The sequence below is a fragment of the Dreissena polymorpha genome, chromosome 15 (assembly GCF_020536995.1).
Source record: "Dreissena polymorpha isolate Duluth1 chromosome 15, UMN_Dpol_1.0, whole genome shotgun sequence".
NCBI classification, from domain to species: Eukaryota; Metazoa; Mollusca; class Bivalvia; order Myida; family Dreissenidae; genus Dreissena; species Dreissena polymorpha.
In genome coordinates, this window is record NC_068369.1 from 59,487,096 (window position 1) to 59,509,104 (window position 22,009).

At 33.2% G+C, this 22,009-nt stretch overlaps 1 long non-coding RNA gene across 1 annotated transcript; it reads right to left on the reverse strand.

Moving 5' to 3' along the window:
• Window positions 1–7,668: 7,668 nt before the first annotated feature.
• On the reverse strand, window positions 7,669–21,849 carry LOC127861133 (uncharacterized). The gene is made up of 2 exons (XR_008040090.1): window positions 21,673–21,849; window positions 7,669–8,438 (listed from the first exon to the last, which is right to left on the reverse strand). It is a non-coding gene; the product is annotated as an uncharacterized LOC127861133 (long non-coding RNA).
• Between the last annotated feature and the right edge of the window lie 160 nt (window positions 21,850–22,009).

Consider the following 22,009-nt stretch of genomic DNA (forward strand, 5'->3'; position numbering starts at 1 on the left):
AGTTTTGATTGGCCAGCTACCATGTTCCTTCAATAACAATAAGGTCAAGCGATGACTCGGTTCAAATTGCGAATACTTTCATTGAAACAAAGAGAAAAATATAGAAAACCAGTTTCGGGATAAATTGGCGGCTGTTTTCAATGAAATTTTACGAAATTTTACATTTTCGCAAATCGGATTTTTCATGAGCCAAATTCTCAATATTTTCGCAAATGGCTCAAGTGGCGAACGACAGCGCGAGCCCTGAATTAATCAAATTGTCAACTACAATTTAATTAATAATGTTGAATCTATTTATTGTGTGTTTTGCAATTAATCAAATTGTCATCTACAATTTAATTAAATTTAAACTAATCTGTCTTGCTATTAATCAAATTGTCAATTACAATTTAATTAAATTTAAACTACTCTGTCTTGCAATTAATCAAAATGTCAATTACAGTTTTATTGAATTTAAACTGAACTATCATTCAAAACGACATTTCACATTGAAGTTGAATTAATTCAATTGTATAGAACAATTCAATTAATTATTGTAATTTACTTTTATTATATATTCAATTGTTGCTCTTTTAGGATATGTACGGTAATTCAATTGCAACAATCACCTGTGAATTTATCACTATCCTAAAAGAATTTAATTTAATTTTATTTTTATTTCACTTTGTGAACAACTAAGGTAATACCAATCACTGCCGACTGGGTGCGCTTATGAACTTATTGCATTTTTTAGCTTGCACACCTCTAATGGGCACATATCCAAATATAATTTAATTAATTATTTTCCTAATCAGCATCATTTCACTAAACTACATGCACATTTGTAGGTAGGCTTTCCATGCTTAAAAAAAAATAAACCGATTTTTTCAAAACCACCCTCACGCTCGGCTTTTGACCAGTTTATTTTCACCCCTGGGGTATATAAAAGTTCCATAATTCATTCAAATTTCCAAATATGGGCATGCAGTTGGTGTGTACAGATGCAGTAAAGGTGTTTAAAGTTTAAACAAGATGAAATAAGTATTGTTTTACAGACATTTATTGTTTACAAATTTTAATCTAACAGTATCCATATTAAGTTTGCAAATCCATGTTATTTGCAAACTTATTTTTTTTATTTATTGAACAATTGTTATGAAATTTTGCATAATTGTAGGGGGCATTGTGTAAATACATATAATTGAAAAAAAAGAGTTAAAATGTTTTAGGAAAGTAGAGTTATTTGATGATAAAGTTGCCATCCCCCGTGGGATCCCAACGGAGTTTTGGTTCCCCCGTTAAGAATTGCAATTTTCCAACGGGAGATTTTTCCAGACGGGAGAATTTTACCTATATTTTACAAAAAATGTCATTTAAATGTTATGCTTTATTTTCTGTTTAAATGTTTACAAATACACATGCTGAAGTCATAATTGTAAGAAATAAGTACTTAAATAAGAAAATAAAGTGTTTGTAGATTTTCTTCCCCCGTTGGAGTTTTACGGGAGCTCCCGTGAAACTCCCATTTCCATTAAACATCCGTGGGAGGTTTGACGGGGGACCCCGTCAATCCCCCATTGTCAATAAATCCCAACGGGCGTTTGACGGGGGACCCCCATCTAACTCCCATTTAAAAAGAACTCCAATGGGACTTTTACGGGGGGGGGTAGGAATCACAATTCATTTAACAGTTAATACACATAGCAATATATTACATTGTATAAAGACACCAAACTTTATTAAATAATTGATGTTTTCTTTTTGTCGGAATCAAATAATAATTTTTGAGTTTTCATAAATCAGTACCAAAATTTACGTTGAATATAATGTCCTTTTGGTAAAAGATTAGACCCCGATATTTCTGTATAGATGAATATAAAACGTTCCGACCATAATTTTGCAACACTCACTGTATATATAAAGTGACTTGTCTCGAAAATATATTGCATTTACCTTTTGATAACCCAAACGTTGCTTTTATCCATTACTGTGATGATATATACAATCCAGAAAGACAATAACATTGGAGGCATAATTATTGTCATTCGGAATTGTATTTCTTTTGCTGTTTATTCCCGTGTAACAGTTTTGGATTTTTTTTCCTAGAAATTTAGCTTGCAAACATTTTCGGTGCAATGTCGTACCTTAGTGTACCGGTTACATTCCACAAGTTGTTTTTTTTACACAAAATGCCTGAATAGGGCAGTGTGTTAGGTTCATTGTTTTGTTATTGTAGTTGTTTGTTTTTTATCTTTAACAACACCGTGCACTGGTAGCGTTATTAGCAGAGACATGCGGGAGTCTTCTTGAAACATACTGTACTGGCTAGTTTCAAATATGGGACACAACACCACTTCTCCAATAGAATCGATGATGTTTAAATACATTTGAGTTATATTTGCAGTTTCAGTTATTAACTGTTTTGTTTTCTGATAAGGATATGATATCACAGACGTTAGTTCCTGTGCTGTCTTTTTCCCTCTAAACAAACAGACATATAACACCAAGGACTTATATCACTTTTCATTATTGTGTATAAAATACAAAATACCACACACAACTGAAATATTTGATATAACCCATATAAGCAGTATGATTTCCTTTCTAAATGTAATACAAACTTAATTTTCAATCATGAACTAGTAGTTTCAGGAAAACAGGAAACCAAGAAAAAATGTGAAACCAACAAAGGCATAGAATTGTGAAATATGCAAGCCAGAGTTCTCGACTTATGATTGTTGAACGCTGCACTTCTATACACCACAACCTACCTTTGTTCGAAGTTTGATGTAAATGGGTCTTATTGTAATTACGTTATGACCCGGACAATAAAAAAGTGAGATAAATAAAGTAATGAAGGGGCTATAGCTATAGTTCTTGTGCACTGAACTTCTCATCAGTGAGATCTATCCATATATGCATATATGATGTTTCATGTGAATAGGTGATATAGTTAAAGACTAATACTCCGGACAAAGTACTGGAAGCTGCCCGACCCCAGGCATGACATAATTAATCCCTTAATATGGACTCCATTGATCATTGTCGACTCAGGTACTACTTACGTGTACCCCGGGTACTCTTAAGTATACTAACATGTACCCCGGGTACGGTAAATATACTAAATCGTACCCGGTCGATATTAGACTGTACTCGAGTTGTATTCCCGCCTAAAATCCTATGTCGTAAAACGCGCTACCGATTATCTTAAACAAACTTCTATTTAAAAAAAACTGCCTCAACATGCTTTGTGAGTATGAGTTTCGATAATATAGAGGCCATTTTACAGAAAATTGACATAAATGTGAATATATTTAATTAAAAACAAGATGTGTTTGTGAAACACAATGCCCCCCTATATGACGTTTGACCTTGAAGGATGAGCTTGACCTTGTGAAGGATGACCTTGACCTTTCACCACTCAAAATGTGCAGCTCCATGAGATACACATGCATGCAAAATATCAAGTTGCTATCTTCGTGAAACACAATGTCCCCCTATATGACGTTTGACCTTGAAGGATGACCTTGACCTTGTGAAGGATGACCTTGACCTTTCACCACTCAAAATGTGAAGCTTCATGAGATACACATGCATGCCAAATATCAAGTTGCTATCTTCAATATTGCAAAAGTATTCATAAAATAAGCGATTTGGGCCACATATATTTGACCTCTGACCTTGAAGGATGACCTTGACCTTGACCTTTCACCACTCAAAATGTGCAGCTCCATGAGATACACATGCATGCCAAATATCAAATTGCTATCTTCAATATTGCAAAAGTATTTATAAAATAAGCGATTTAAGCCTCATATATTTGACCTCTGAAGTTGAAGGATGACCTTGACATTTCACCACTCAAAATGTGCAGCTCTATGAGATACACATGCATGCCAAATATCAAGTTGCTATCTTCAATAATGCAAAAGTATTCATAAAATGAGCGATTTTGGCCACATATATTTGACCTCTGACTTTAAAGGATGACCTTGACCTTTCACCACTCAAAATGTGCAGCTTCATGAGATACACAAGCATGCCAAATATGAAGTTGCTATCTTCAATATAGCAAAAGTTATTGCAAAATGTTTAAGTTGGCGCAAACAGACAGACCAACAGACAGACCAATAGACAGGGCAAAAACAATATGTCCCCCACTACTATAGTGGGGGACATAAAAAAAGCCGACAACGACCGATTCAGCTTTAAATTTCCCGCGTACGTTTTAGTATATTTACCGTACCCGGGGTACATGTAAGTATACTTAAGAGTACCCGGGGTACATGTAAGTAGTACCCGAGCCGACAATGACCAATCGAGCCTTAATATGCCCTGTATTTGACAGACATATAAAAGAGACAAATGGAAAGGATGAAAAAAACAACACAGCAGTAATTCGTTTTATCAGAGACATAGATAACAGAGATAGGCAGCTCGCCAAATATCGGCAAACTCTCGCACATCCAGTGGTTTTGGCGAGATAGGTTTAAACGCGCAACTGTTTGACGGTTGCAACGGTAGTAAACACGCTTATCAACATTTCTAAAACTCGCTTTCGCATTCCAGTTTTTGCGATTTGAAACAAATATGTTATGTATTATTAAAATGAGAATGTATGCGGTATTATCACTCAACGGTAATGTGTCAATTAAAATAAATCACATGCCGCATTGTTTTATTAAGCGATTTTATCTGGCTCCAGTTTGAAAAAAAAACAATGCTTACCGGTATATAAAGATGGCCTTTGTAATGAGATAAATGAGCGATAAGAATCTTACGACAAACAACTAATAATAGGTTGTTTTAATTAGGTTTTTGTTTTTCATTTTAATTGCATTTTTCAAATTTGAATAATCCGAATGCCATTTACCTGTAGTATAATTTGAATAAAGCTCTGAACAAGTTTTTCTTCTTATGGAGAGAATCTGTTCTTGGTCTGCTCTAATCTGCTGTTTGTGTTCTTTGCTCTCTTAAATTACCGCTCAATTCAATGCACAATTTTACCAATAATAAATAACATTACAACCTAGAGTATATGTATAGAAATCTTCAGACCTGTATACTGTGCCATTCTCCGATATTTAGCATATCGATCAAGTTATTAAGTGACTTTTCTGTTTTTCTTCAACATGTCTTAGGCGGATTTTGTGTCATGGGGTGACGAGGATGAACATTGTGATAGTGAATTTGTTGAGGACATTAATCAGTCCGTTGTGTATGAGTGCCCAGAATGCAAAACGTTAATGAAAAGAACATATGGATTCCATGTGTTGTTAAAAAGCACAATCAAAACTTTAAAAGTATGTCCCCTTATGTACATAATGATAAACTAAATGAAATGTGTTCCGGCTTCTACAGAGGAGCTTATGCAACCATTTATGTGATACAGTCTCTAAGTAAACCTCTGTAGTAACAATTTTAGTCTGTGCAATAAAAGAATGCATGAACATAGTTTTTACAATTTAATGATATTTCATCAAAACTTCATAATTCATAAACACATATCAATACACCTGGCATAAAAAATAAGCAATTTATTACACGTATTAAGCAAGTTGTTGATATTACAAAATTAATAACATATCGGGAGAAAACAGCTAATATTCTGCAGTGATGCAGGCAACAAACATGTAAGCATAAGAGCCATTATCGTATGGGGCAGGGTATTAATGTTGCTGAAGAAAATTCATAATCACATAAGAATTTTTCATCATGGAGATTGGACTATAAATGCGACTGAGAGTGTTAACATGTTTTTACCATAGTCATGTAAGGAAAAAAGCCCCGCCCCTTGGTGGCCATGTTTTTCATGATATCATTGGGACACTCTATAGAGTGTTAAAAAGGTTTTTCGAATCCCGGACAATCGCTCCTACGGACAATCGCTCCTACGCTAAATTTGACAAGGCGGACAGTCGCTCCTACGATGTTTTGACAGGGCGAACAGTCGCTCCTACGATGTTTTGACAGGGCGGAAAGTCGCTCCTACGATGTTTTGACAGGGCGGACAGTCGCTCCTACATTATTTTGCCAACCCGGACAATCACTCCTACATTATTTTGTCAACCCGGACAATCGCTCCTACATTATTTTTGACTCCACTGCAAAACATATTATTCGCTGATCAAAGGCTTACACCTTTAATTGACCAACAATTAAAATTGCCAACCTGTTAACAGAAAGCCAATTTAACATGAGCCAATCAATTTGATTTTAATTAATTAATTTACTTACTGACAAACTATGTTACAGTTTGTCGATTCTGTAAATATAAGGTAGTTATAAGGGCACTTTGGACAATGGTTCCTACATTATTCCTATCAGGGACATTCGTTCCGATATTACATTTATTGGAATAAGTGCCATTTTGCGAATGGAATAAACATAAAAACCGCATTAAATAAATAATTGCTATAACAACAATGGTTAAGTATCAATTGATAATGACCACTTTGACACCTATGATGAGCGAACCGTGCATAAAGATTACAGAATGGCGTCACATAAAAGGGGCCTTTTCACAGATTTTGGCATGTTTTGAAGTTTGTCATTAAATGCTTTATATTGATAAATGTAAACATTAAATTTTAAAAGCTCCAGTAAAAAATCAAAAATAAAATTTAAAAAAGTAAAACAAAAGTAGCCCGCAGCAGGACTCTAAGTAAAAACGCATTAGCCAACTGAGCTATCCTGCCAAGGAAACATAAAATGCGTATTTTATACCTTATATCATCGTAGTTTCACAAATTTAAACGACATCACTAGAACTTTCCAAATTATTCAATCGCTTCGCGTTGCAACGCTTAATATTTTTTAGGTTTTTAAATCGTCAATCGATGCATATAATGACTATATTAGACCATGGCAAATGTTCAGTAATACTGTTTCCTCACAAATATCATAACTAAACCGAAAATTTGCGAATCTGAAACAACTTTTCTCAATTTTGTCAATTTACCAAACCGTCAAAAGATCCCTTTAAAGTGAATTAAGGTTAGTAAACAATTGGCTAGGTCATTGTTTACACATTTGACCCATTGATTGATATGACACTGAACAATTTCTTAATCGGCATTTCTATGATTATTAAAATGCTGAACGATTTTTGTATGTGTTGAATTGTAATATATTGATAAAATGTTATATGTATATGTTACAATAACACAAAATAGACAAGAACAATTATACATTGAATACAAAATTCATGAAATGCAACATGCTGGCGAATTCAAATGTACAGACATTTTCGATTTCAAATTTAAATATCTGGCTTATTTCGCATTTTTCGACACAAGTTGGCAATTTTAATTGTCGGTTAATCATAGGTGTTAGCCTTTGATCGGCGTACACCACATTTTGCCGTGGAGTCAAAATAATGTAGGAGCGACTGTCCGGGTTGACAAAAAAATGTAGGAGCGATTGTCCGGGTTGGCAAAATAATGTAGGAGCGACTGTCCACCCTGTCAAAACATCGTAGGAGCGACTGTCCGCCCTGTCAAAACATCGTAGGAGCGACTGTCCGCCCTGTCAAAACATCGTAGGAGCGACCGTCCGCCCTGTCAAATTTAGCGTAGGAGCGATTGTCTGTAGGAGCAATTGTCCGGATACCAGGTTTTTCTATAGCTATATATAGACATATAAGGAAAAATGCCCCACCCCCTGGTGCCCATGTTTTTGAACCAACCGGAACCATTTTTGAACTTGCCCAAGATATCATTTTGACAAATCTTCTGACCAAGTTTCATGATGACGGACAATAAACCGGAACAATTTTTTAACTTGTCCAAGATTTCATTTGGAAAAATGTTCTGACCAAATTTCATGAAGTTTGGACAATTAATGTGGCCTCAAGATTGTTTACAAGGCAAATGTTGACGCCACACAACACGCACTCCACGACTGCCAAAAGGCGATCAAAAAAGCTCACCATTAGCACATTGTGCTCAGGTGAGCTAAAGGGCAAAAAGATAATCACTAGAAATTTGTTCCCACAAAAAATGGTTCTGGGCAACTTCCTAACCATGAACATGTTCAGTAGTGTGTCCTGCTTCATTAACACATACTTTCATCCTTAAATATGTTTTGCCATGCTTTGATCTGAATGTAAAAAGCGAATGTCCAGGTCTCTAGCGTGCGTATTGACAATAAATTGCTTTGGATCACTTCGTTCAGTATGTAACACTCAACCCTGATAGGCACAGTGATCTCAACTTGACAGTCTCCAACGTCAGCTTAGTCTGGTTCTGTTGTTGACGATGACTAACCACACTGAGTTGCTTTGTCTTCATACAATGCAGTGTTGAGAGAAGTATCATCCTCAGTTCTCAGTTATGGATTCATCCTCATTGAGCAGGAAACCATCCTCAAGCGCTGTTGGGGATGATTCATCATGTCGAGATGGCTTGTGCTTCTTCTGCACCCCATAACTCAGTCACTCCCTCCTGGGCATGGCCAAACTGAAAATACAAATGAGCATATCAGATGAACACCAAATAATATGAAATGTATTATATGCTATTCTAAATTTAGATAAAACAAGAGATGTGTTCATCAGAGACACAATGCCCCCTACTGCGCCGCAATTTGACCTTTGACCTTGAAGAATGACCTTGACCTTGAACTTCCACCACTCAAAATGTGCGGATTCATGAGATACACATGCATGCCAAATATCAAGTTGCTATCTTCAATATTGCAAAAGTTATGGCCAACGTTAATTTTTTTTCGGACGGACGGACAGACTGACATACTGACAGTTCAACTGCTATATGCCACCCTACCGGGGGCATAAAATATAAAGGCCTCATGGAATTAATAAAGAAGGCACATAAGCATGCAATTTATAATGTTTCATATGTGAATTCTTTTTCTTTCTATCAGCATTTTAACCATTTTAACCCAACAACATTCAGGCTGTTTAGTTGACTTGTTACTGCATAATGTAATAATGGCAATTTCTCCATAAGATATAACAGACTACTGCAGTTGACGGCCAGTTACCTTTAAAATAGGATTTATTTGTGTTACATGAATATTGTAACTTAAAAACTCTTGCATTATACAAAATTCCTTTTCTTGTAATAGAATGAGCTTCATTTTTATAAATTCATTGTCATATTTCAGCAAATGAACACAGAAAGACAATAAACAACCAATCCACCATTTACACCACACAAAAACTGGTAATAAGACAAAATGCTGTCTTATTTCCAGGTATTGTGTGGTATTTAATATTACCTGAGCTAAGACACCTTATTAAATTATCTTCCTGTATTATAAATTGATCAACAAGCACCTGTTTTAAATTAAATTCTTAGATTTAATATTCCTTGATCAATGGATTAAAATTAAATTATTAATTAAATTCTTATCTTAATTATTAAATGACTCTTGTTTCAAAACTAAATTTATAAATTAAATCATATATTAAATGATCAATTTATTAAAACTTTCCTTAACTTATAAAACTGAAGCACTTTTTTAATTAAGCACATTCTTCGATGATTTTAACTACACAAAATAAACAAACCATTATTTATACTTATTTACACAAAGTAAGATTGTGAATGAGAATGAAGTCAAATTATAAATGTTTAAATTATTATAAAAAGTTGATTTAATTGGGGAGGGCTAATCTCTTATCTGGCACCATACTGTGTCTGCCATTATAACTTTTATATACATCAAATGATATACATCACCATTCGGTGGACAGACGGACTGACCGACATGTCCAAAAAATCTACCCCCTCTTCTTTGAAGGGGGCATAACTATGGGAAACCATATAACTATTGAAATCAGAAATTTGCTTATATATAAATGCATAATATATTATAGATTGATTATTAAATGAGGCATGTATTGATACGTCTTGATAACTACAGCATTTAAACTTAGAGCAGATAATATAAAGATTTTTTAGAGAGTAAATTTTCCCCCCACAACTAAAATTTTGTACATAACATCTAACTGTATTTTTTTCTTTATCAATTGCGGATTTTAAAAATTCACTTAACTTTGTTAAAACAGAAAGAGCTTTCTCTTACATCATACATTCTCACAAGTCATATATTTGTACAAAATGCATAAACATATTTTTGGTGTTATTTTGATGCATGTGTATTGTGTATTTATTATTATGGTAGTTTGATGTTTAGCTGTATATGCTTATGTCGCAAATGAACTCGCTGTTCTGTTCTGTTAATTTTATAATATTGGGATTTATTGTGCTCGAATCAAAGTCAGGGGAAGTCTACACTGTGTATTAGCAACCTGCTGTGTTGATCACTATCTTATTAGCTCAATACACAGGCACCTGGCTACTGTACTGGAAAAATTGGATTTACTGCCAAAATAACTGATTTCATTTATTGCTAAATTGTTGAGTACCTTAAAAAAACTTCAATAAATAGTAAACGCTCTACCATTGTTTTATATTTATACCGTTTGAAAAAGTTAATGACAATTATTGCAAGCGTCCGTTTTATTTACCATTATTATTTTAAATACGCGTTCAATGGCAAATAATACAGGTAAAATCATTATTTGATGTGGATATCAGTACAGTTAATAAATGTTAATAAATGTCTATATATTCTAAGCATAGCATACGCAATTGTATAATTCCGAACTAATATTATTTACTTAAATATGATCTAGCTAGAATCAACATCAACATGGATCAACATCACCGTTGTACTTTTTATTTAGTTTTCAGTAATCTGTCCTTTAAATAGAGGTAGCCTTATTAAAGACAGCGCTAAGTGTGAAAGTGGAGATTAAGAAATAAGATCTATTGCATCGCACTGGCGGTATAGCATGTAGTCTTAAATAAGACACATTTAAGACATGGATAAAATACAAATATGACACATATGAATCTTTCATTTCTTCAAAATATAAGCACGTAGTCACATATAAATAAGACACATTTAAGACACAGAAACAATATGAATAAGACACATTTGAATCTTTCATTTCTTAAAAAAAGCATGTGAATCTTTAGAATACAATATAAAATAACATGTATTACTGACACATTATTCTCAAACAACATGTTTAATTAAAAAAAATGTATCCGTACAATACTCAATATCCTTTTACAATGAATTTAACAAGTTTTCTTTAATGACCGATTTATCAAAGAAACACAAATTCCCAACCATTAACAACATGTTCAATTAAAAAAAAATGTTTCCGTACAATACTCAATATCCTTAAAAAATATTGCTCAAAAATCTGTTTTACTATATAACGTCTGGCATTTTTACCTATGGCATTTTTACCTGTGGCATTTTTACCAATTTACCTCTGGCATTATTACCGCTGGCATTTTTACCTCTGGCATTTTTACCTATGGCATTTTTACCGCACACCATATAAATGGGTATCAAAAAGTAAATTTCAGTAGCGGGAAAGATATAATAGCAAATTCAATAAGTATACTGTATTGATATGACAGAAATTAAAATTCAAGTATGAAATGTGTCCACTTTATCAAATTCTAGTATTTAAATGGGTCCAGTTTATAAAACTTCTTGTATTGAAATGGGTCCACATTCTCAATGTTGTCGTATACAAATGGGTATGCTTTAAAAAAAAATATTGTATCAAAATGGGTCTACTTTATCAGAGTTCCAGTATAAAAATGGGTCACATTTCGCAAGTCTCAGCGGAACACCCCACCCCCCACCGGGTTTAATGTCTAGGTGTTTGTTACCCCTCACAGAAATTGCTAGGGAGGGGGGGCTACATCTTGTTCGGATTACAATAATTTTGATGTTTAAGTGGTCATTATTTTATGTTATTTTCTATTGATGCAAAGAAATACTTAAATTAATTCCCAAAATGTATAATATATTATAACATTATTATTTTTTTGCAAGCATTCCCCACACATTTGGCAACGTCAATATGGTGAAATAATCAAAAATAATATTTTCATGATATTGTTGAAAACACAATAAGAATCTTTTATTGCCATACCATATATATATATCGCTCAAATCAGCCAATGAAATAAATGAAGTGTCTTTATTTGTGTCTAGCCGCAGGAAATTTTATTGGACAGTCTGTCTTACAAAGGTCAGGTAAGGTGAAAAGCTGGCTTAGGCAGCTTCCACGAGAAAGTACAATTGAAACATATACATGTAACTGTTAAGCATGTGCTAATTATAGCAAAAAACAAAACCTGCATATTTAATTGGCTCTGGAGATAATCTGTCTACTGGGGTCGGTGATGTCCCCCAATAGCTTATCTTATCAGTTAATTTATAAACTGCAGTGTGATAGCTCTTATAATGAAAAGAAGCAAAATGTCTATGTCACAAAAGAATGTTACTCTCAGTTGCAACTGGGCAGACATGTGGTCAATTACTCGAAAAAAAATCAATGAAATTAATGATTTTAACTTATTTTTTAACATGATTAATGTTTTTTTTCATTGATATATTATTAATTGGTAATCTCAACCAAAGTGATCAAATTGATTACAAATGTATTAGTTCATGCATTTATTAATATTTGGGCTTCTAGACCCTTTATCAACCACTGTTCATCGATAAAAAAAATCCTATTCTTATTAAGGGTGTCACGATACGCTCCCCTTCATTACTATACGTATCGCGGTACAGTGTGTACGATACAATATGTACCGGGATACGTATTGTCAGATGGAAACAACATACAAACCATTTTAAACCATTTTTTCAATTTTATTTAAAGACCTCTACATACATTCATTTCTTTAATTTGTAAAAAATGTAATTTTATTTTAAATTCATGATTACAAAATTTGTCATTTAAAAATGTGATATGAGATGATATTGGGAGAATTTCCGTTAACATTGATTCAATTACTGTGCCACATATTTTATTGATTGCGCCAATGGAATCTTTTTTGCCGCGTATTGTTACAACATCCAAACATTAAAAGTTTACTTGGCGCGTTGGCGCATATGAAAAATGCTGTACCGTACCATACGCACTCGAAGGCGTATCATGCACTGTACTGAGAGGAGACTATTACGATATACCGTCCCACACAGTACCGTGACACCCTTAATTCTTATCCTATTAACTTGCACAAAAAAGAAAGATGCATAGTACTGCACGATTATTGCATTTGATGTTCATGGGCATTTGAAAAGTGCGGTCACTCATTCAACTTCTATCAGAAAGGAAAGAAAATGCCAGAGTCTCTCCACTGGTGCAGAAGTTGCATGAATTGCTTTTTCAAAATGTAACTTGTATACATGGGTTAACATGGTTCACTAAAATTCTCATGAAATCAATTATTTGACTGATTACTTTACTGTTCCCATACCTAATTAAGCTCCAACACTTATTTTTTGCATAAATGCAGATCATCAATGCAATAGACTGTATTTGGAACTCCACTAATCGTTAGGTACAATAAACTTTTTACCATTATGACCCTAGTGTCACATGAATATTCTGGTACCGTACTTGCTTAGTTTGAAAGACTATTTCCAAGCAATATAAGTCCAATACCGATGAAACTCCACCATTTTCAGCAATATTTCTAGTCTATTTGTTGCCATACCAATCAGAATTATTGACATTGGAACACAATGAGTTGACATGCATAATTTCCTTGTTGCCTTCTATCCATGTTTCAAGTTTCATGAAAAAATATGTAGAACTTTTAAAATTATCGCAGGATCCACTATTTTCAGCAATATTTCTAATCTATTTGTTGCCATAGCAACCAGAATTCTTGACGTAGGAACAAAATGAAATGACGTGCATAATCTCCATATTGCCATCTATCCATAATTTCAAGTTTCATGAAAAAATATGAAGAACTTTTAAAGTTATCACAGGATCCAGAAAAGTGTGACTGACTGACTGACAGACAGAGCAAAAACCATAAGTCCCCTCCATTTTCACCTGTAGGGGGAATAACAATACGCATTCCCGTGGATCTAGGTCAATTTTATTTGTACCTCATGTAAATTAGCGGAAAAACCAGTTGTAGGCAAGTTCCAAATAAGAACTATTGTTCAGACTTAATCCCTTGAAATACCCCTTGGACCGAGAGCTATCAGAGATCTACACCACTTGAGTAATTAACTACATGATAAGTTGGCAAGTATCTGATGTTGTTAATGTGTCATTTGTCTTCATGAATTGAAATTGAATCTGCTTTTTGGTCAAAAGTAATCATAATCATAAAATAATAATGAGTTATGACCTCTTGTAGAGGTAATCTATAAAATTATAATTTAAGTAATACAAAAGCTATAATTAATGATCAATCCATGATTAATGAAAAAAGTAATCAATTAATAATCATGATGATAACAGATTAACAATTATGATTACCCCATGTCTGCTACTGGCAACTTATTGAAAATATAACCACATTTCTCAGGTAAAAAGTTTTATCAACTCATCAAATAATTATGAAATGGTATTTGTACTAAATACTTCAGGTAAAAATGAAAGTTAGATTTAAAATTTGACATTTGCACAACAGTAGATAGCAGCTTGTGCTTCAGTGATGTGAGACACAAAGAAACTATTATCAAGCATGTGCAATACCCTTAATGTTTTGAAGCATATTTAATTTGCATGAAATGTACAACTCTTTTATCTTGAAATAATTAATGAGAAAATCAGAGCTTCCCTTGACATACTTTTTTGTATCTTCATCACACCCTAGGGTGAATTAAAAAGAGACAAAACAAAAACACAATTTCTGATAGAATATTGGAAATAGTGTCACAAAGCATTTGGAGATTCTCAGAATGTTCAAAAGAAATTGTAAATACATTTTTAATGTTTATTTATGGATTATGATGAACAATTTAATGATCAATATAAAAAGTGCTTTTGAAATGCTGGGAACAAATTAAAATGAATGTTGCCTGATTGAAATCCCATTGTGTTTTTTCCAGACACTATTTATCATCTTTGATGTGAGGTGTGAGCATTTAGAAGCCCTTAAATCAATTGAAAGTATGTCACATTGAATCTTAAATTATGAGTCTGAATATTGAATTGTGTAAAAGGTCCCTTTTTTGGGCTGGACTAAATGACTGCCAACTTATGACATTGAACAATAAGTTTAACTGTAAAGTGTCAAATGAGCAGTACAACAATTGGCCCAGTGACACCCCATTTGCACAAATATTTGTTTGGTACTTTTTCAATCATTTTTGACCCTAGCATTATAACTCCTTAGTAAACTCCTAACAACAAGTATCGTTGAAAACGATGGATGCTCCCCGATGATGCGCTTTGTCAATCTATGTGTTAATAACCACCTAAAAAAAATCTATTATTAGCCTCGGTGACCTTGACCCCAAATGACATCAAGCGTCATCAAAAGGTAGGTCTATATATGTAAGGTACCTACATGCCAAATATGTAAGAGATCAGTAAAATATTGAAGGCGCTATGAAAAACTGTAACAAAAGTGTGACGGAAAAATATATAATTAGCCTCGGTGACCTTGACATTTAACCCAGTGACCTAAAAACTCATCAAAAGGTAGAGGTCCATGCAAGGTACCTACATGCCAAATATGAAAGAGATCGGTAAAGTAGTGAAGGCGGATGGCCCTATAAGAAACTGTAACAAAAGCGTGACGGAAAATCTATTATTAGCCTCGGTGACCTTGACCTTGAACCCAGTGACCTCAAACCTCATCAAAAGGTAGAGGTCCATGCAAGGTACCTACATGCCAAATATGAAAGAGATCAGTAAAGTAGTGAAGGCCCTATAAGAAACTGTAACAAAAGCGTGACAGAAAATCTATTATAAGGCCTCTGTGACCTTGACCTTGAACCCAGTGACCTCAAACCTCATCAAAAGGTAGAGGTCTATGCAAGGTACCTTAGACATGCCAAATATGAAAGAGATCCGTAAAGTAGTGAAGGCCCTATGAGAAACTGTAACAAAAGCGTGACAGAAAATCTATTATTAGCCTCGGTGACCTTGACCTTGAACCCAGTGACCTCAAACCTCATCAAAAGGTAGAGGTCCATGCAAGGTACCTACATGCCAAATATGAAAGAGATCGGTAAAGTGTTGAAGGCGCTATGAGAAACCGTAACAAAAGTGTGACGGAAAGAAGTAAGTAAGGAAGGAACGACAAACTGACCACTATATGCTCCGCCAAAATTTTATTTCGGGCAGCATAAAAATATAACACTTGTTTAACCCTTTCCCACACAAAAGCAAAGTGGAAGTGGCTATGTGCGAACAGTATAACTTCAGAACAGCCTGTGAATAAAACGCAGGCTGTTCAGGTTTTATGCTGTTTGCTGCTCATCAGTATCTAAGGGTTGGAAATGAAGCCTTTAAAACTTGGATCTAGTAAGAAAGGTCTTGAATTAAATATAACTTTCTAAGTGACTACAAATGCGTCAAAATACGTATCTAAGGGGTAAAGGGATAAACAAAAAGTAAGGATTTGTAGTAAAAAACTAAGAAGATTGCCAGTAATATTACAAACAAATAAAACTATGTATTTAAAACTGATAATATTGTCTTTGTGAAATTAATCTGCAGATTCATTAGCCCATTGTTCTCAATAATTAAATCAATTACAACTGATAGATTTACCATGCCAACACATTGTTTAAAACAACTATTATAATACTTGTTTTCCTCAATAAAAAAACAACTTATTTCGTATTCATTTAAAATTAATAAAAAACCCTCAAATCTCAAGATTGTTTGACCTGGAGATAATAAGATATTTGTGTGGAGTGTGTCCTTCAGCTTATCAGTTACTGTGTTACTGATTGTAATCTAATAAACCGTGGGTGACTGTGCTCTCTAGGGGTCTAAGGTGACAAAATAAGATAAGACTAGATGCATGTATTTAAGAGGGCATAAGGCACTATTTGGATTTTTTATATTAATAAATGACATTAAATAAAAATGGAAACTAACAAACTAACAGCTCATAGATTATGGGCATTCAATAGTGGTGATATTATATTGTTAGTAAAAAACAACTGCATTAATTTATCAAAAAGAATCTTAACACATAAAATTGTCTATTTGGTATCTGAAAAATCTTTTCTTGCTGAAATTGTGATGTACACACCATCAATGCATTTGGTTACGTAATATCCCATATTTCTACGAATTCACTGATGGTATTGACACAACTTACATGTAACTGTAACAATAATAAATATTAATAATAATTATAATGCGAAAAAGTTTCCACCGTAGATTTTCATTTACAAGTAATTGATCGCCTGATAATAAAGGCCAATTTGGTGCAGTCACACCAGCAACCAGTATTCGATTTCCATTCTGGGACCAGGGTCCATGTAAATTGTTTTGGTGGTGACAATACGATATAGGTGGAGCTTAAATTAGGTACTCTGGTTGATCCACATGGCACATGACCATGTCAACTTTAAAATATGTTTTTCAGTGAGTCAGAGATTAATGCAAAGAATTAAGCTCTTAATATTGAAAATTCTTCCCACATTTTGAGTCTTAACTGCAGGAGCTCCAGGTCAACACATTGTCATAAACATGATAATACATATTCATCATTACACACTGTCATGTAATTATTCAGGTGAGGAAGGAACTAAGAAATAAAATATATGCACACATGCACACATTTGTTCACAACCTCTGGCTTTCAAGCCTAAAAGATGCAGCAGACGTAAACATCCTCAGGTGTGAAAAATGATGTTCAATAAATTTAAAATAATCTACAGTAGATACACTTGATTAACCACACAGACGAAATCTACAGTACTGTAACGACACTGAATTGCACTTAAGTATGTGAATAATTTCATCATTGTTCAATTAATGGATTTTTTTCAACATTTGACCAACAAAATTTTTGTTGTAGTAAATACATTCAATACCAACAACAAAAAAATCAATTGTAAAAGTGGATAACATTCATTAACCCTTTCAGTGCGGGAACCGAATTTTAAAGGCCTATACAAAACGTGGCGTCTCATCAGGATCCAAACTGTTTGCTATTCTGATAGTATTCTTTGAAAAAAATCAAAGAAAATGCTAATTTTAGAAATTCAGCAGACGACATTTTAGCAGACGACAAATTTCCCAGCATGCAAAGGGTTAAGGGGGAAGGGGATATATTTTTGCCCAAATTTCAAGTTCCGAAAGGCAGCAAACAGTCAAATCCATTTCATCAAAACAGAAAGTGACACAAGAACGCCTATTTGTGTCAGTGTCATAACATAGCGCTAAGGCAACATGCATTGAAAATAAAACCAAAGACAAGGCCAGCTTCTTCACTTGTGAAACTATTGCCCTTGATCTTCCCCCCGGAAGCGAGACAATTCACCCCCAAGACAATTCACCCCGAGGAGACAATTCACCCCCTAGACAATTCACCCCTGCTCTCTAGACAATTTTTTTTTATCTTTTGCTGTTTGTTTAGGATTTAGTAATTACAAATATCTGTTTTCTAAGGATAGGTATTTGTATTCTTTTTTATTTTTATGAAGTTCTAATAAAAGCATATTAAGATGTTCTCAGAATTTCTTTCTTTTTTTCATAAAATTACTTGCAATTGAAACATAACTGTGCTTTTTATCTATTGATGTTTGTTTTTGTTATTAACAATATCTTATTATTAACAATATCTTATTATTGTTTTTATGCCATTAAATAATTTATTATGTGTTTATGTTTTATTTAAAATTGATTTTATTCATTAAAACAGTTTATATTTGTAAAAAGTGTATAAATAAATAATAATGGTATTGGATACATTCTTTGGAAATAATCTAATTGTTTTATTTGATAAGTTATGCAAGATTCGAAATTTTTATAAAATTACTATATTTATTTTTAAATGGGAAATATAATAATAAAATATTTGTCACATAATCAGTCAACAAAGTAACAACACCTAAAAAACAACCTTTTTCACACCCATAAAGGTATCAATAAACAGATAATCTGTCAGGCATTTAGAGCTGATGAGGGTACTGATTATCTAATGGTAGATAAGGCTATTACTGATTGGGGTTGCTTAGAGATAAGGCTGTAGTATGGAATGAGTTAACATGCTGTATGATTGAAGTGGACTTGAATTGAGTACAATTTTTGTAAAAAGTACATTCCATTTCAAAACATTTTTAAGAGGAGCATACTAGTGGTATTATAGTAGATTTAATAAATCATGAGGTATTCGTGTATAAGTAGCATTTTAAAAAATTATAACATAAAATGGTGTGAATTTGATACTGGCTTTGAAATGAATACTGATAATTGCAGACTAAAATATGTTTCAATACACTACATTACAAAACACAACTTCTATCACTAATCCTTCAATGAGAGAAAATCCAACAACTTAATGGATAATAAGAATAAAAATAATAATTTTTTTAAAGAAACACTTTTGTTTATAGGCAGTTAAATAAAAATAATAATCAAAATATCAGGTGAACAACAATGGAATTTTTTAATACAATACCAGGTCTTAGAATTGCCCAGCCCAACATAATTATTTGTCAATGTGTGTAACTGAAGTCTTTGTTTATCTGTGTTGACACTTTGATAAAGCCTTGTCAGGTGTGTGAATGCTTATCATGTACCATCATGTAACTCTAATGGAACTCAAAACTCCTCATTTTTCTCATGTAACTGCGGCGTGCGTCAGGGAGAAAATTTATCGCCCATCCTCTTTTACCTTTTCCTAAATGACCTTGGGAATTACTTAGAATCTAAAGGCCACCATAGTATAGAACTTACAAATCCAGAAAACGATATTGCTACTTTTCTCAAAATAATTGTACTATTATATGCAGACGACACAGTCTTAATTGCTGAAAATGCCCAAACACTACAAAACTGTCTGAATGACTTTGCTGATTACTGTAAAACATGGAAGTTAAATATAAATAAGGATAAAACAAAAGTAATTATTTTCGGATCAAGGCAAAATAGAAACTTCTCTTTTAAAATAGACAACACGTCTCTAGAAATTGTTAACTCATACAAATATCTAGGTGTTTTTTTAGCAAAATCTGGTAGCTTCCTAACTGCAAAGAAACATCTTGCACAACAAGCAAGGAAAGCAATGCACGTACTCTATTCAAAAATTAATAACCTTAATTTACCAATATATCTGATATTAAAACTTTTTGATAACACTATCCTGCCAATATTGACATATTCAGCAGAGGTTTGGGGCTATGAAAGCATTGATTTACTAGAGAAAATACACAATGAATTTCTGAGAAAAATTTTCAATCTAAGAAAAAGCTCCCCACTTTATATGATATACGCAGAATTCGGAAGATACCCCATAGATCTCACTATAAAATGCAGAATGATTGCATACTGGAATAGATTAATAACTGGGAAACCGGATAAATTAGCATATCTCATATATAAATACATGTTAAACCTTCCTAACTTTGAATCTAAATGGATAAATTATGTAAAAAATATCTTCACACAAACTGGCAGAAATTACATATGGCTAAATCAAGATCAAATCCAAAATAAAAATATAAAGTACACTATAAAGGGCATATTACTTGATCAATACCAGCAAACCTGGCATACCTCACTTCAAAACTCAACAAAAGGCTTAAACTTGATTCAATATTTAAGGATAAGATTGAATTAGAGAAATATTTAATCACACTAACTAAATATGAATCATCTTTATTTATTAAACTTAGAACTGGTAATCACTTTTTCCCAAATGAGACAGGTAGATGGACCAATCAAGACATAAATGAGAGAACATGCCTTCATTGTACATGCAGAGATGTGGCGGATGAATTTCACTACATGCTTATATGTCCCTTTTTTAATGAACATAGAAGGAAGTTTATAAAAAATACTACTACTGTAGAACAAAAACGCTAAAATTTAAAGAATTGTTGACAACAAGGTCCTTAAAGGATATAAAAAAATTATGTAAATTCATAAAAGTATTATTTCAAACATTAACCCGCTGATAAGTTTATCTTGGTGTATATGTTATATTATGTTTGTAATCTTTTATGTATTTCAACAATTAAACCTCATAAGACTAATTCATATCCACAAAAAATATTACTTTAAACGCTAACACGTTGATAAATTTATTTATGTAGAGAACAAAATCATGTCTAATGCAGTACTTTTTGCATTTCGTCTCAATCAATCAATTAATATTTTATAAGATGAATAAATCATCTTACATATTGGTATTACTACATCATAGTTCATGTTGAATACCTAACTTCATTCACTACACATGTTTAAAATATTTTTACGCATGTTTTTTCAATCTGGCAACAAATATCAATGTCACAAATTTGAAATTACTGATTTACTCATAAATGTTGTTAGCAAATTGTGATTTATATTTTAAACCTTGCACTAGCCAAATTATAAACAATGTACATGTATGTTTGTATCTCAAACTTATTGTTAACCTTGCTGGAATATGTTTTTTAATCAATGACACTTGACACTTATTACTTATTGCAGCACTTCTACTCATCCCCCCTCTCCATCACCCATCCATGCCTTTCACCATTGATTTCATGTGCCATGTGTAAACTTACACAACTTCACAAATACATGTACAGTAAAGTACTTTTTGTCATGCAATCTCACTACTGCAGGTCAAATCGACACAATTTAGTACATGATTTTATAAAGCTACTTGCTGAAACAATAACATAAAGTCCTTTACTTACGAATCACATGGTCACTGACACAGGACAAACATGGGCATGGTTAATCTGGCCTGACACAACATCGGTCAATGTCACGTGAATGGGTCACTTCACATTTGATCATTACTTAATTTAAACACACCAATTAATCCCAAGTAGAATTACATTATCAGACAATTTCGGTCTACAAAATGTAAATTTATACGTCACGTTTGAAAGTTTAGTTAATATGCGATCTATAAATGAAACACTCTCCACGATTATTCTATAGAGGAAACACAAACAATACGCACATTTCTGACCTAATTCCAGGGTTTACACACAGATCAGCGAAGCGCTGCAGACAAAAATAAATTAA